Below are 14,268 nucleotides of genomic sequence, written 5' to 3' on the forward strand. Positions count from 1 at the left end.
CTTTAAACAATCAATTATACTTGTAAGAAATTAAGAGGGAGGAAGATACTTCTGTTTCTGTGCGCTTGCCATGACTGGTGTTCCCTGTCCCTCCTGCAGACCTGAGTTTCTGCTCGGGGTTCTTTGCCTACAGTGTGGAGACTCTTGGGGAGTCTTCCATGGCAGGTGTCCTGGAATCGGTCTCTCTCAGTTTTTGTCGATCTACTGAATGCTGTTTTCCGTGGATATGGAACTCCAAATGGAACCCTCCGACACTCTAAAGATGCCCTCCTGTGGTTTTCTGGCTAGTACTTTTTCAAGAGGGAAGCCCCAGATAATGTGTTCCCTGTGTGTATCATTATTTCTCTGTGTCTGCTCCTGTCATGCCTCTGGACACACATGACATGTGTAACACACAGATACTCTCTATCTATATACTGATACATATTAAAGTTTTCCGATCTTTCTTACACCTTCTCCAATCTGCTGTTAAGCTCACCAAGTGATTTTAAACAATGCAGAATTGTACGTACTAGTTCTAGAATGTCCCTTTCCTGGATGTCTTTGAACATTTGAAAAGTACTTGCCTCAGAGTCCCTGTCTGATAATTGGGTCTGTGTCTGATCATCTTGTGGGTTGATCTCCATGGACTGATTTCTATTTTGACTGTGGCTCACATTTTCTTATTTCTTTGCATATTTAGTAACTCGTGTCTATACTGGGTGTTGTGGATGTTATTAACATGGACTTGATTTTCACTCTTCCTTGGAAAAGTATTGATTGTTATATAAGGATTAGTACTTTGACTGGAATCAAATTCCAAAATTTGTCTGCCTTGTGGTTGGCAGTGGCAGGAGCCTCTGTTCTCTTGAGCTCCTGGCTGGCATTACTTACGAGGCCTTTGGAGTTTTCTAGCACCCGCCCCGTTTAGGGATCTGCCAAGAGCTTGGGAGCTGTTTACATGTAGAATTTTGGGTTATCCTTCGGTGGCTCCCATCCTTAATTCCCCGCTGCTCCTGAAGTGCAGGCCCCAGCCCCATGACCTCCCCAGACCTGAGACAGCTGGTGTTTCTACCTGTTCCTAGATGAACCTGCCACAGGGACTGGGTTTTGTCTTCAGGCAGATCCTTGTAGGGAGCAATCTTGTGCAACGTCTGCCTGATTCTGGGCTTTCTCTCTGGCAGTATCAGATTTCTGGCTCTCGAGCAGTGTTTGCAGAGTCTTCAGTGTCTGTGAAGTTCAGTCTGCTACAAGCCACACTCCCACTGGTGCAACCATAACCACTTTCTCTCCTGTGGTTTCTCAGACGATCACTTCCCGAGTCACAAGCATGGCCCAGCGTCCTTCCCATCTGGCTATTTGGATACCTGTTGTGGCACATGCGTTCAATTTTTTTGTGCATTTCTCTCTTGAGCCATGTGATTGTTTCTGTGGGTTCCACAAGCTTATAGGAAATATATATTTTTTAATTTTTATTTATTTATGATAGTCACACACACACACACACACACAGAGGCAGAGACATAGGCAGAGGGAGAAGCAGGCTCCATGCACTGGGAGCCCGAGTGGGATTCAATCCTGGGTCTCCAGGATTGCGCCCTGGGCCAAAGGCAGGCACTAAACCACTGTGCCACCCAGGGATCCCGCTTATAGGAAATATTGTGCAACTCTTGGAAATGGACCAATGACTTCTCAAGTCTTTGGAGGAAATAAAGGCATTGTCTGGTACACCCTTCTGGGTGGTCTGATCCAGTGGTGGCTCTGAGCTTTTTGCCCTCTCTGGGCTCATTCAGAATTCCCTGAGCTGTAGGCTGTTGATGACAATGTACATTCTCTTCTTAGTAAGGATGGTTGATTCTTCCCTGCCTCCCATGGAAAAAGTCGGATGCCTTTGAAGATGCACGTACATATAAATGCTTTTTCACATTCTTGATTCAACTATGGAAGGGAGATGCTTTGACTTCTACTGAATTGACGCATTATACAGAATGTTTGAAAGGTGTCCATTATATGTCCACATGGGAACTAGCTTGACACGTGGCACATGTGTCTTTTCCCTGAGGGCCCCACTTCTCCTGGGTCCAGGAGATCCTGTGGCCTGGGTGGGTAGGAGACCAGGTGCAGAGGAGCAGGACCAGGGCAGCCACACCGCCTTATGCAGGGGTTCTGTTACAGGGTGCTCTCCCGGCAGAGTGTCCATGACCCCACAGATTGCGCTCTTCTGTTCCAGGGCCTGAGGCCCCCCCCATGATTTCATTCACAGCACTAGTCACAACAGTCCTTAATGTTTGTGGAATCATGTATGGCATGGCCTCCTTTGCCCTGGATGGTCACTTCCTTGTGACCAGAGACCACACCTATCTCATTGAGCACAGGGTCCTTGCTGCTGGTGCTAATGGCAAGGGGCCCTCTGGGAACTCCTTATCCTGTACATAGGGATGGCATCTTCAGAGACCTTCCAGCACCACTGTCCTCTCATCTTTATCCTCCTGGTTCTGAACTCTGGGTCTCTATCTCTTACCTCTGAACTACCCTCTGCTGGTTCTGTGACCCTGGGTCTCTAACTCTTACTTCTCATCTGTATCTTCCTGTTTCTGTGACTCTAGATCCCTATGTCTTACCTCTCCTCATTCTCCTCCTTTTTGTGTGACTCTGGGTCTCTACCTGTTACCTCTCATTAATCTCCTCCTAGCTCTGTGACACTGGAACTCTCTTACCTCTCATAATTCACTTCCTGATTCTGTGACACTGGGTCTCTATCTCTTACCTCTCATCAATCTCCATCTGGTTCTGTGACCTGGGTCTCTATCTCCTACCTGACATCAAACTCCTCCTGGTCTATGACTCTGGGTCTCTATTACCTACCTTTCATCATGCACTGCATGGTTTTGTGACTCTGGGTCTCTATCTCTCACTTCTCATCATTCTCCTCCTAGTTCTGTGACTCTGCATCTCTCCCTATTACTTCTCATCTTTCACATATAGCTTGTGTGACTCTGGGTCTCTATCTCCTATCTCTCATCATTCATGTCCTGGTTCTTCTTTTAAAATATTTTTTAAATTGAAGTTCGTTTGCCAACATATAGCATAACACCCTGTGCTCATCCCATCAAGTGCCCCCTTCAGTGCCCATCACCCAGTCACCCCAACCCCCCACCCACCTCCCTTTCCACCACCCCTTGTTAGTTTCCCAGAGTTAGGAGTCTCTCATGTTCTGTCTCCCTCACTGATATTTCCCACTCATTTTCTCTCCTTTCCCCTTTATTCCCTTTCAGTATCATTTATATTCCGCAAATGAATGAGAACATATAAGGTTTGTCCTTCTCCGATTGACTTATTTCACTCAGCATAATACCCTCCAGTTCCATCCACATCGAAGCAAATGGTGGGTATTCATTGTTTCTAATGGCTGAGTAATATTCTATTGTATACATAGGCCACATCTTTATCCATTCATCTTTTGATAGACACTGAGGCTCCTTCCACAGTTTGGCTATTGTAGACATTGCTGCTATAAACATCGGGGTGCAAGTGTCCCGGGGTGCAAGTGTCACTGTATCTGTATATTTGGGGTGAATTCCCAGCAGTGCAATTGCTGGGTCATAGGGTGGATCTATTTTTAAATCTTTGAGGAACCTCCACACAGTTTTCCAGAGTGGCTGCACCAGTCCACATTCCCACCAACAGTGCAAGAGAGTTCCCCTTTCTCCACATCCTCTCCAACACTTAGTGTTTCCAGTCTTGTTAATTTTCCCCATTCTCACTGGTGTGAGGTGGGATCTCATTAGTGTTTTAATTTGTATTTCCCTGATGGCCAGTGATGTGGAGCATTTTCTCATGTGCTTGTTGGCCATGTCTACGTCTTCCTCCGTGAGGTTTCTGTTCATGTCTTTTGACCATTTCATGATTGGATTGTTTGTTTCTTTGCTGTTGAGTTTCAAAAGTTCTTTATAGATCTTGGATACTAGCTATTTATCTGATAGGTCTTTTGAAAATATCTTCTCCCATTCTGTAGGTGGTCTTGTAGTTTTGTTGACTGTTTCTTTTGCTGTGCAGAAGCTTTTTATCTTGATTAAGTCCCAATAATTCTTTTTTGCTTTTGTTTCCCTTGCCTTTATGGATGTATCTTGCAAGAACTTGCTGTGGCCAAGTTAAAAAAGGGTGGAACTTGTGTTCTCCTCTAGGATTCTGATGGATTTTTGTATCACATTTAGGTCTTTCATCCATTTTGAGTTGATCTTTGTGTATGGTGCAAGAGAGTGGTCTAGTTTCATTCTTCTGCATGTGGCTGTCCAATTTTCCCAGCACCATTTATTGAAGAGTTATGTCCTGGTTCTGTGACTCTAGGTCTCTATCTCTTTTCTCTGATCATTTACCTACTGGTTGTGTGACTCTGAGTATCTCTTATGTTCATTTTTTGTGTCCAGGTTTTGTGATCTAGGTCTCTATCTTTTTACTCATCAATATCCTACTGGTTCTGTTACTCTGGATCTCTTCCCTTACCTCTAATTATTCTCTTCCTGGCTCTGTGACTCTAGGTCTTTATCTCTTATCTCTTGACATTCATCTCCCATTTCAGTGACTATGGGTCTCTATCCCTTTCTTCTCATAATTCTCCCCCTGGTTCTGTGACTCTGCATCTCTCTCTCTTGCATCTCATCATTCACCTGTAGCTTGTATGATTCTGTGTCTGTATCTTTTACCTCTCATCACTCTCCTCTCCTCCTGGTTCTGTGACTCTCGGTCTCTACTCCAACCTCTTATCATTCACTTCCTGGTTCTGTGACTTGGGGTTTTTATACCCTACTTCTCATCATTCTCCTACTTGTTCTGTGAATCTGGGTCTCTGTCCCTTACTTCTCATATTTCCCCTCCTGGTTGTGACTCTTCATCCCTATCTCTTATCTCTCATCATTCACTTCCTGCTTGGTGACTCTGGGTCTCTATCTCTTACCTCTAATTTCTTTATGATAGTCACACACACACACACAGAGTGAGAGAGAGAGAGACATAGGCAGAGGGAGAAGCAGGCTCCATGCACTGGGAGCTCGATGTGGGATTCGATCCCGGGTCTCCAGGATCGCGCCCTGGGCCAAAGACAGGCGCTAAACCACTGGGCCATCCCTATCTCTTACCTCTAATGCTTCTCCTCCTGGTTCTGTGACTCTGCATCTCAGTCTCTTACTTCTCATTATTCACCTCCTAGTTCTGTGACACTGAGTTATATCTCCTATCTCTCATCCTTCCCCTCCTGGTTTTGTGACTCTGGGTCTCTATCTCTTACCTCTCATAGTTGTCCAATTTCTTATGTGATTCTGGATCTCTGTTATCTCACATAATTGCCTCTGGCTCTGTGACCCTGGAACTCTATCTCTTCCCTCTCATAATTCTGCTCCAGGCTCTGTGACTCTGCCTCTCTATCCCTTAACTCTCATCCATCTCCACTTGTTCTGTGATCCTGGGTCTCTATCTCTTACCTCTCATAATTCCCCTCCTTTTTGTGTGACTCTGGATCTCTATCTCTTAATTCTCCTCAAACTCCTCTTGGTTCTGTGACTCTGGGTCTTTATCTCTTACTTCTCTACTTTCTCATTCTCATTTTGTGACTCTATGGCTCTATCCCTTTCCTCTCACCATTCTCCTCCTGGTTCTATGACTGTGGATCTCTATCTCTTACCTCTTACATCTCTCATCCTGGTTCTGTCACCCTGGGTCTCTGTCTCTTACCTCTCATCAATCCCCTCCTGCTTCTGTGACTCTGGGTCTCTATCTCTTACCTCTCATCGCTTTTCCTCTTTTTTGTGACCCTGGGTCTCCATCTGTTACCTCTAAATAATTTCCTCCTGACTCTGACTCTGGAACTCTATCACTTACCTCTCATAATTCACTTCCTGGTTTTGAGACTCTGGGTCTCTATCTCTTACCTCATCATCCACCTCCTGGTTCTGTGACCTGGATCTCTATATCCTCTTTCTCATCCTTCCCCTCATGGTTATGTGACTCTGGGTCTCTATCTCTTACCTCTCATCATTCTCCTCTTGGGTCTGTGACTCTGCCTCTCTATCTCTTACCTCTCATCATTCTCCTCCTGGGTCTGTGGCACTGGGTATCTCTTACCTCTGATAATTCTCTTCCTGGCTCTGTGACTGGTTCTTTAACTCTTACCTCTCATACTTCTCCTACTCGTTCTGTAACTCTAGGTCTGTATCTCTAACCTCTCATCCTTCCCTTCCTGGTTTTGTGACTCTGGGTCTCTATTTCTTAGCTCTCATCATTCTCCTCTTCTTTCTGTGATCCTGGGTCTCTATCTCTTACCACTTACATTTCTCCACCTTGTTCTGTACACTGGGTCTCTCTCTCTTATCTCTCATCAATCACCATCTAGTTCTGTATCCTGGGTCTCTATCTCTTACTACTCTGTATCTGTGCTTCTGGGTCTCTATCTCTAACTTCCCATTTGTCTCCTCCTGTTCTGGGTCACTATCCTTTACCTGTCATCATTCTCCTCCTTTTTGTGTGACTCTGGGTCTCATTCTCTTACCCCTCATTAATCTTCTCCGGATTCTTGACTCTGGAACTCTATCTCTTCCATCTCATAATTCATCTCCTGGTTCAGTGACTCTGGGTTGTTTCTCTAATCTCTCATCATTCACCTCCTGATTCTGTGCCTCTGGGTCTCTCTCTCTTACCTCTCATCTTTCACCTCCTCATTCTGCCACCTGGTCTCACTTTTTTACCACTCATCCATCCCCCCTTCTTGTTTTGTGACTCTTGGTCCCTATCTCTTACCTTCCATCAATCTCTATTTGGTTGTGACCCTGGTCTCTCATCTCATCTCTTTCTCTCATCATTCTCCTACTGATTCTGTGGCTCTCTGTCTATATCTTACCTCTCATCTATGTGCACCTTGCTCTGTAACGTAGGGTCTCTATCTCTTATCTCTCACATTTATCTCCTGGGTCTGTGACTTGGGGCTGTATCTCTTACCTCTCATTCTCGTTATGGTCCTGTGGCTCTGGGTTTCTAAGTCTTACCTCTCATCATTCTCCTGCTGGTTCTGTGATTCTGTCTCTCTATCTATTGCTTCTCATCATTCACCTCCTGGTTTTGTGACTCTGGGTATCTATCCCTTCTCATCATTCTCCTGGTGATGCAATGTTGCATCTCTATCTCTTATGTCTCTTCATTCACCTCTTGCTTAAGTGACTCTGGGCTTCTATCTCTTACCTTATTTCATTCTTCTCCTTGTTCTGTGACCTGGGTGTTTACCTCTTACCTCTCATCATTCACCTCCTAGTTTTGTGATTCTGGGTCTTTTTATCTTACTCTCATCATTCTCCACCTTGTTCTGTGACACTGGGTCTCTATCTCCTACCTGTCATACTTATGCTGTGGTTCTTTCAGTTTGGGACTCTCTCTCTTACTTCTCATAATTCCCCTCTTGATTCTGTAACTCTGCATCTATATCTCTTACCCCTGATCATTCTCCCCCGGCTTATGTGACTCTGGTTCTCCATCTCTTACTTCTCATCCTTCCTTTTCTGTTTCTGTGACTCTGCATCTCTTTCTCTTATGTCTCATCATTTTCCTCCTGTTGTGTGACTCTGGGTCTCTATCTCTTGCGTCTCATTTTTCTGTGTCCAGGTTCTGTGACCTTGAGTCTCTATCCCTCACTTCTCCTCATTCCTCTCCTGGTTCTGTGACTCCTCGTCTCTTATCTCTTAATTCTCATTATTCACTTCCTGCTGGTGTGACTATTTGTCTCTATCTCTTACATCTCATCCTTCTCCTCCTGGGCCTGTAGCTCTGCATCTTCATCTCTTACCTCCCATCATTCTCCTCCTACTTGTGTGACTGGGGATCTCTTTCTCTTAATTCTAATTCTTTTCTTCCTAGGTCTGTGACTCTGGGTCTCTATCTCCTACTTCTAATGTATTTCCTCTGAATCTTTTACTACTGAGTTTTCTGATACATAATCTCTGCTTATATAAATGTCAAATACTGTGTGTGTGTCACAGGGTTTATGTGGGAGGTGAGGGTCATCCATGTGCTAGAAAGGTCACAGGTGGGAGCCCCAGAGCCTGGTGGGTGATAGTACTCACAGAGGAGGTGTTATAGTCCAAGGGTGAGGGTATAGCTCTGTCTGCTTTTGGTATCTGCAAGGAGGACACAGTGTGGTCCTGCCTCTGCCTCTGAGTCGTGTGTGTCTCCTACAACCTAGGGGTGTCTCTTGAGGAACTGAGACCTCCCAGTAACCACGGGGACAGAATCTCGACTCCAGCCTGCTGGCCCAGGTACTGAGGCCTAAGGAGACCAGCATGAGAACAACGTTTCCCTAGTCTTTATTGATGCCCCACCTGCCCTCACTCCTCATTTACCTGGAAAACATGGTCACTCTATCCCCAAGTGGAGTTCACACAAGATTCCCTGCAGTGTCCTTCCTTTCTTTTAAAATTAAAAAAAATTATATTTTTTTATTGGAGTTTGATTTGCCAACATATAGTATATCACCCAGTTCTCATCCCATCAAGTGCCCCTATCAGTGCCTGTCACCAGTCACCCCATCCCCCGTCTACTTCCCCTTCCTCTACCCCTTGTTTGTTTCCCAGATTTTGGAGTCTCCCATGTTCTGTCTCCCTCTCTGATTTTCCCACTCATTTCTCTCCTTTCCCCTATAATCTTTTTCACTATTTTTTATATTCCTTGGATGAGTGAAATCATATGATGATTGTCCATCTCTGACTGACTTACTTCACTTAGGATAACACCTTCCAGTTCCATCCACGTCGAAGCAAATGGTGAGTATTCATCGTTTCTGATGGGTGAGGAATATTCCAATTTATGTATAGGCCACATCTTCTTTATCCATCATCTTTTGATGGACACTGAGGCTCCTTCCACAGTTTGGCTACTGTGGATATTGCTGCTATAAACATCAGGGTGGAGGTGTCCCGGCGTTTCACTGCATCTGTATCTTTGGGGTAAATCCCAGCAGTGCAATTGCTGGGTCGTAGGGCAGTTCTATATTTTTAAATTGTAGTTCAATTTGCCAACATATAGCATAACACCCAGTGCTCATCCCACCAAGTGCCCCCAGGGCAGTTCTATCTTTAACTCTATGAGGACCCTCCACACAGTTTTCCAGAGTGGCTGCACCAGTTCACATTCCCACCAATAGTGCAAGAAGGTCCCCCTTTTTCCACATCCTTTCCAACATTTGTTGTTTCCTGTTTTGTTAATTTTCCCCATTCTCACTGGTGTGAGGTGGGATCTCATTGTGGTTTTGATTTATATTTCCCTGATGGCCAATGATGTGGAGCATTTTCTCATGTGCTTGTTGCTCATGTCTATGTATTACTCTGTGAAATTTCTGTTCAGGTATTTTGCCCATTTCATGATTGGATTGTTTGTTTCTTTGCTGTGGAGTTTAATAAGTTTGCAACATCCCTCCTGATCGGTGCCTGATCACTTGACTGGCATCCTGCTTTGCTTGTCTTTGCCAATGCTCTCCCCACGGTCTCGCCTGGCCTGGTCTTCACTAGTGATCCCATCTGGTCCTTGTGCGTGGACCCAACAGGCCTGTGCTCACCCAAATGTGTCCCACAAGTCTTGTGCCCTGACACAGGACCTCAGATTGTGGCTGATTTGAGATGGGTTCTTTGAGAGGTAACAAGGTGAAAGGAGGTAATTAGCCCCATCAGCATTGCTGGTCTTCCACATGGACTCCTGTCCTTGTAAGAGCAGGTGTCAGGATATGGGCAGTACAGGAGGTCAGCTGGAGGAGGACATGGGGAGGGGCCATGTGAGGCCTGCATCTCCCACTGCCGGCTACTAGGACTGTGAAAGCATAAATGCATGTGGTTTAAGATGCCAGAATGGGGGTCTTTGTCTTGCAGCCTTCACTGACTAATACACATCCAACACATGCCTGTTGCTCTGTCCACAGCCAGGGTGGCAGTCATTGTGCCTCCAGCCCCAGGCTGGGTCTGCTCCCCACCCGACTCCGACATCTGGAGGGAGCCAATGCATGGTGTGGCATGGCTGTGGATTTCACTCGCCCATTGACAGAGGAAGTCTTTCCCCAGTGATTTCTGGAATTTTTGAAGATTTTATTGTCTTTACAAAAAGAAAGAATCTGTAAGGAATTTAATATGCTCCAGAATTGTAAAGAGATTAAAACAAGCTAGCCAAGCTACAACAGTGGCTTTTGTTTGCATGATCCCTGCACATTCTCTCCCAGGGGGCACAGGGGCTCTGCTTCTTCTCCCCGGCATGGCCGTCTCAGGCCATATAGGGGCTCCCACCTGGCAGTAGCTCCAGGACAGGCAGAGATCCAGGTGTAGGGGCCCCCCGGCCATTATCCATGGCTGCAGGCTCTCTCTCTGCCCCCCATTCTTCTCCCCCAGAACTGCAAGCTAGAAGGAGTTCCTGCCCCATGGGGCTCAGGTCCAGGCCACAGGACAGAGTGGGCTGGGTCTGCTGCCTTAGCCTCCCAGGACCCTCCAGCTCTGTCCATGGAGCCTGTGTCCCTCTGCCTGAGACCAGGTCAGCAAGCCCCTCTCCAGGAGGCCTGTCTGGGTGACATAACTTCTTCCCCAAGTGTTGTCGTCCAGCAGGTGTGGGGCTCCTGCAGCAGCCTCAGGCCCGGGCCCTCTCACTGTGGTCTCCTCTGGTGGGGAAGACCTGACTGACTATTAGCGACATGTCAAGGGTTTCCCTGTTGGGTGACAGCAGACCATGGCTTCCTCTTGATGTGCTGGAACGTGCCTGTCTGGGGACATCCTGCATTCAGGAGCCTGGTCTGGACAGGGTGTGCACAGAGGCCATACCCTGCCCAGATAGACACTGAGCTCTCCAGCTCTCTGCCTCCTGTGGGAACGAATGAGCTGGTCTACCCAGGGGCCATCCCCTGAGGGCCATACTGCCCAATGCCTTAGTGTCTACATGGCCCCAGGCATATCTTGGTGATGGCCAGCAGGTGTCCATCAGCTCAGGTTGGGGGCATTCTTGGTGTTCTCTTGATTCTCCAGACAGTGGGTCAGGGGCAGGGACAGCCCATGGTGGCCACGAGGCCAGATGGTGGAGGTGCAGGCCCAGGATGACCGTGAGGTCAGAGCTTGGTGAGGTCAGAGAGTAGAGGAGCAGGCCTGGAAGCAGGCAAGTGGCACAAACTGAGGCACCCATTTCCTACATGGGGTCTAGGGCAATGCTGGACATCCATCTCAGAGGGCTTGCCCTAGGCCCCTTGCCTGATCATGTTCCTGTAATCGGGGACAATCGTGCGCTTCAACTCCACCACTGACGAGAAGATCCACTTTACCTGCATCAGGGAGGGGAGGGTGTGAGCTTGGCCTGGACCCCCACAGACTGCCTCCCTCCATGACCAAGCTCCTGCCCCCAAGGCTAGGTAATGTCAGGGGATCCTGGAAGGGACAGTGTTGTTAGAGGGAGCAGACAGTGAGAGGACAAGGATGGGACAGAGAAGGGACAGTGTGGGGGTAGTGAGGAGATAGGAGATAGTGATGAGACTTTGTGGGCACAGTGAGGGACATTTTGCAGATAGTGAGAAGACAGTGAGGGGACAGTGAGGAGAGAGTGAGGGGTCTGTGTGGAGACAGTGAGGCTTCAGTGAGAGTATAGTGAGAGGACAGTGAGCAGACCCTTTGGGGACACTGAGAGCATAGAAAGCTGACATTTTCATGACAGTGTGGGGACAGTGAGCAGACAGTATTTGGACATTATGTATATGGTGAGGGGATACCATATGTGGGGACAGTGTGGGGACATTGAGAGGACTCTGAGAGGACTCTGAGGAGACAGTGAGGGAACAGTGAGGGGATAATTGGGAACAGTGTAGGGACAATAGGGGACAGAGAGGGGATGTGAAGGGACAGAGTGACAACAATGAGGGGACAGTGTGAGTAAGTGAAGGAGACAGTGAGGGGAGAGTGAGAGGAAATTGAGGCCACAGTGAGGGGACAGTGATTGGACAATTTGGCGACTGTGTGGGGACCATGTGAGGACAGTGAGGGAACTATGAGGGGACTGTGATTACACAATGAGAAGACAATGAAGGGACATCGGAGGAAATTGGAGACATTGCAGAGATCATGAGGAGAGAGTGAGTGGACAGTGAGGAGACAGTGATAGGAATGTGAGGATAAAGTGTGGGGACAGTGAGAAGACAGTTAGGGCACAATGTGGGGACAATGTGAGGACAGTGAGTGGACAGTGTAGTGACAGTGTGGGAACTGTGAGGGGACATTTTGGGGATGGTGAGGGGATAGTGATGGGACCATGGGGGTACTGTGAGGAGATAGTGAGGAGAGAGTTAGGGGACAATGTGGGGGCAGTGAGGGGACAGTGAGGAGACAGTGAGGAAATAGTGAGGGACAGTGAAGAGAAAGTGTGGGAAATGTGTGGAGAGAGTGAAAAAACAGTGAGTGGATAGTGAGGAGAAGTGTGGGGACAGTGAGGAGTCAGTGAGAGGACAGTTAGGTGACAATGAGGAGACACTGAGGAGGCGGTGAGGATACTGTGAGGAGACAGTGTGAGGACAGTGAAGAGAAAGTGAGGAGGTGAGATAGTGCAGAGACACTGTGGGACAGCAAGGAGAGAGTGAGAAGGCAGTGATGGTGCCTTGAGGAGACAGTGTGAGGACAGTGAGGGGACAGTGAGGAGCCAGTGGAGGCACAGTGTAGGGACATGAGGGGACTGTGAGGAGACTGCGAGAGGACAGTCTGTGGAATGTGTGAGGATTGTGAGAGGATGGTGAGGGGACAGTGAGGGGATACCGTGGGGACATTATACAGATAGGTAGAGGACAGTGAAGGGACAGCGAAGAGACATCATGCAAAATTGTAGGATCACCACGTGGGCATTGTGGGGTCTGTGCAGGCACATGGTGAGGACAGCGATGGGACAGTGGGCCATAGTCTGGGGACAGTACGGGTGTGCCCACCTTGAAGAGGGTGACAGTGGCGCTGTAGCACACGCTGAGCAGGAAGAGGGTGATGAAGATGGAGATGGTGGTCCACAGTCCGTCCAACTCCCCGTCCTGGTCTTCAGCACAGCTGTCATCCAGGATCAGTTCTGGACAGGAAGGGGATGGTTAGTCTCATGCATGCCTGAGGGGTTGATTCCCTGAGGGACAGTCACAGCCCTCTACAACCCTGGGTGCCAGCCTCACACCCCAGCCCTACCGCTTGGGCCAGGCAAGTGGAGGACCTGCACCCTCTCTGCTCTGCCCTGTGCTGGGACCCTGTGGGGAGAATGAGCCCTGACTGCCACACCTCCTCTTGCCTGGGGGTCCAGGCCCTTGTGGGAGGGTCAGCAGAGAATAAGAAAGGGCCCAGAGTGACAGGGAGTGTCTCTAGTGAACAAGTGGGTGAGAGCATCAGGATAAGCTGGGTTGTGGGGGTTTTGTGCACCTCAAGAGGGGGTGTAGGTTCCCTGGGGCAGAGGAGGGCAGGTCGGTGTGGACAGTGTGTGGATGAGCTGCTGAGCAGCTGACAGGTGTTGGGGGGAGGACCAGGGTGTTGTCCATGATGAGGGTTCCCAAGACTGGCTCTGCTCTGGGCACTGCAGTTGGTCCTGTGTGAGGCCCAGGGTAGACCTCTGTGTGTGTGTGTGTGTGTCTGTGTGTGTGTGAGAAGGTGGCGGTGCTCAGCGCATTGGGTTTGTTTTCAGTGGATCTGGACTCAGCGTCCATGTGGAGGTCTCCAATGGTCCCTCCCCTGGGCACTCAGGGCCACCTGCCTCTGCCCCACTGGGGCACGGGGTGAGTGTCCCCATGAGTGGATGGGCCTGAACCAGGGTGGATGAACTCAGGTGGGACCTCCTCACTGGAGGCAGGGTGTGGGACTGTACATGGATGGAGTGTCTGAGGGCAAACAGGGCCTGTTTCCTCCCAACGGGACAGGCATGGCTACTGTGTTGACACAGAGCTACCAAGCAGAGCTCTCCACAGGCCCAGGGGACAGGGAGCCCAGGGCATGAGGACAGGCCAGTGTCCCACAACTCGGAACAGAGGCAGGAAGGTCTGTGTGCTCATTTCCCTGAGGGGCCCTGGAGGGGAGAACTACTGCCATCCACATCCACACACCCCAGCCCTGGCTAGCTTCTGGCTGGATTGAGGGCCCACAGGGGCTGGACTTCTGGCAAAGTGCGCTCCCCAGGCTCAGGCAGCTCCTGGCCCCATGTTGTGGCAGCCTGTGCAGCCCTCCCCACTCAAGGTGCAGAGCTCACCCACCAATGGTGACACCTTAGACTCAGAGCTGGCCTGCCCGT

The 14,268-nt window shown here is 48.7% G+C and overlaps 1 long non-coding RNA gene across 1 annotated transcript; it reads right to left on the reverse strand.

Annotated features, from left to right (window-relative positions):
• Positions 1-10,067: 10,067 nt before the first annotated feature.
• On the reverse strand, positions 10,068-13,499 carry LOC140640594 (uncharacterized). Its single transcript, XR_012037320.1, has 2 exons — positions 12,941-13,499; positions 10,068-11,299 (listed from the first exon to the last, which is right to left on the reverse strand). It is a non-coding gene; the product is annotated as an uncharacterized lncRNA (long non-coding RNA).
• Between the last annotated feature and the right edge of the window lie 769 nt (positions 13,500-14,268).

This window comes from Canis lupus, chromosome 9, assembly GCF_048164855.1.
Source record: "Canis lupus baileyi chromosome 9, mCanLup2.hap1, whole genome shotgun sequence".
Lineage (NCBI taxonomy): Eukaryota > Metazoa > Chordata > Mammalia > Carnivora > Canidae > Canis > Canis lupus.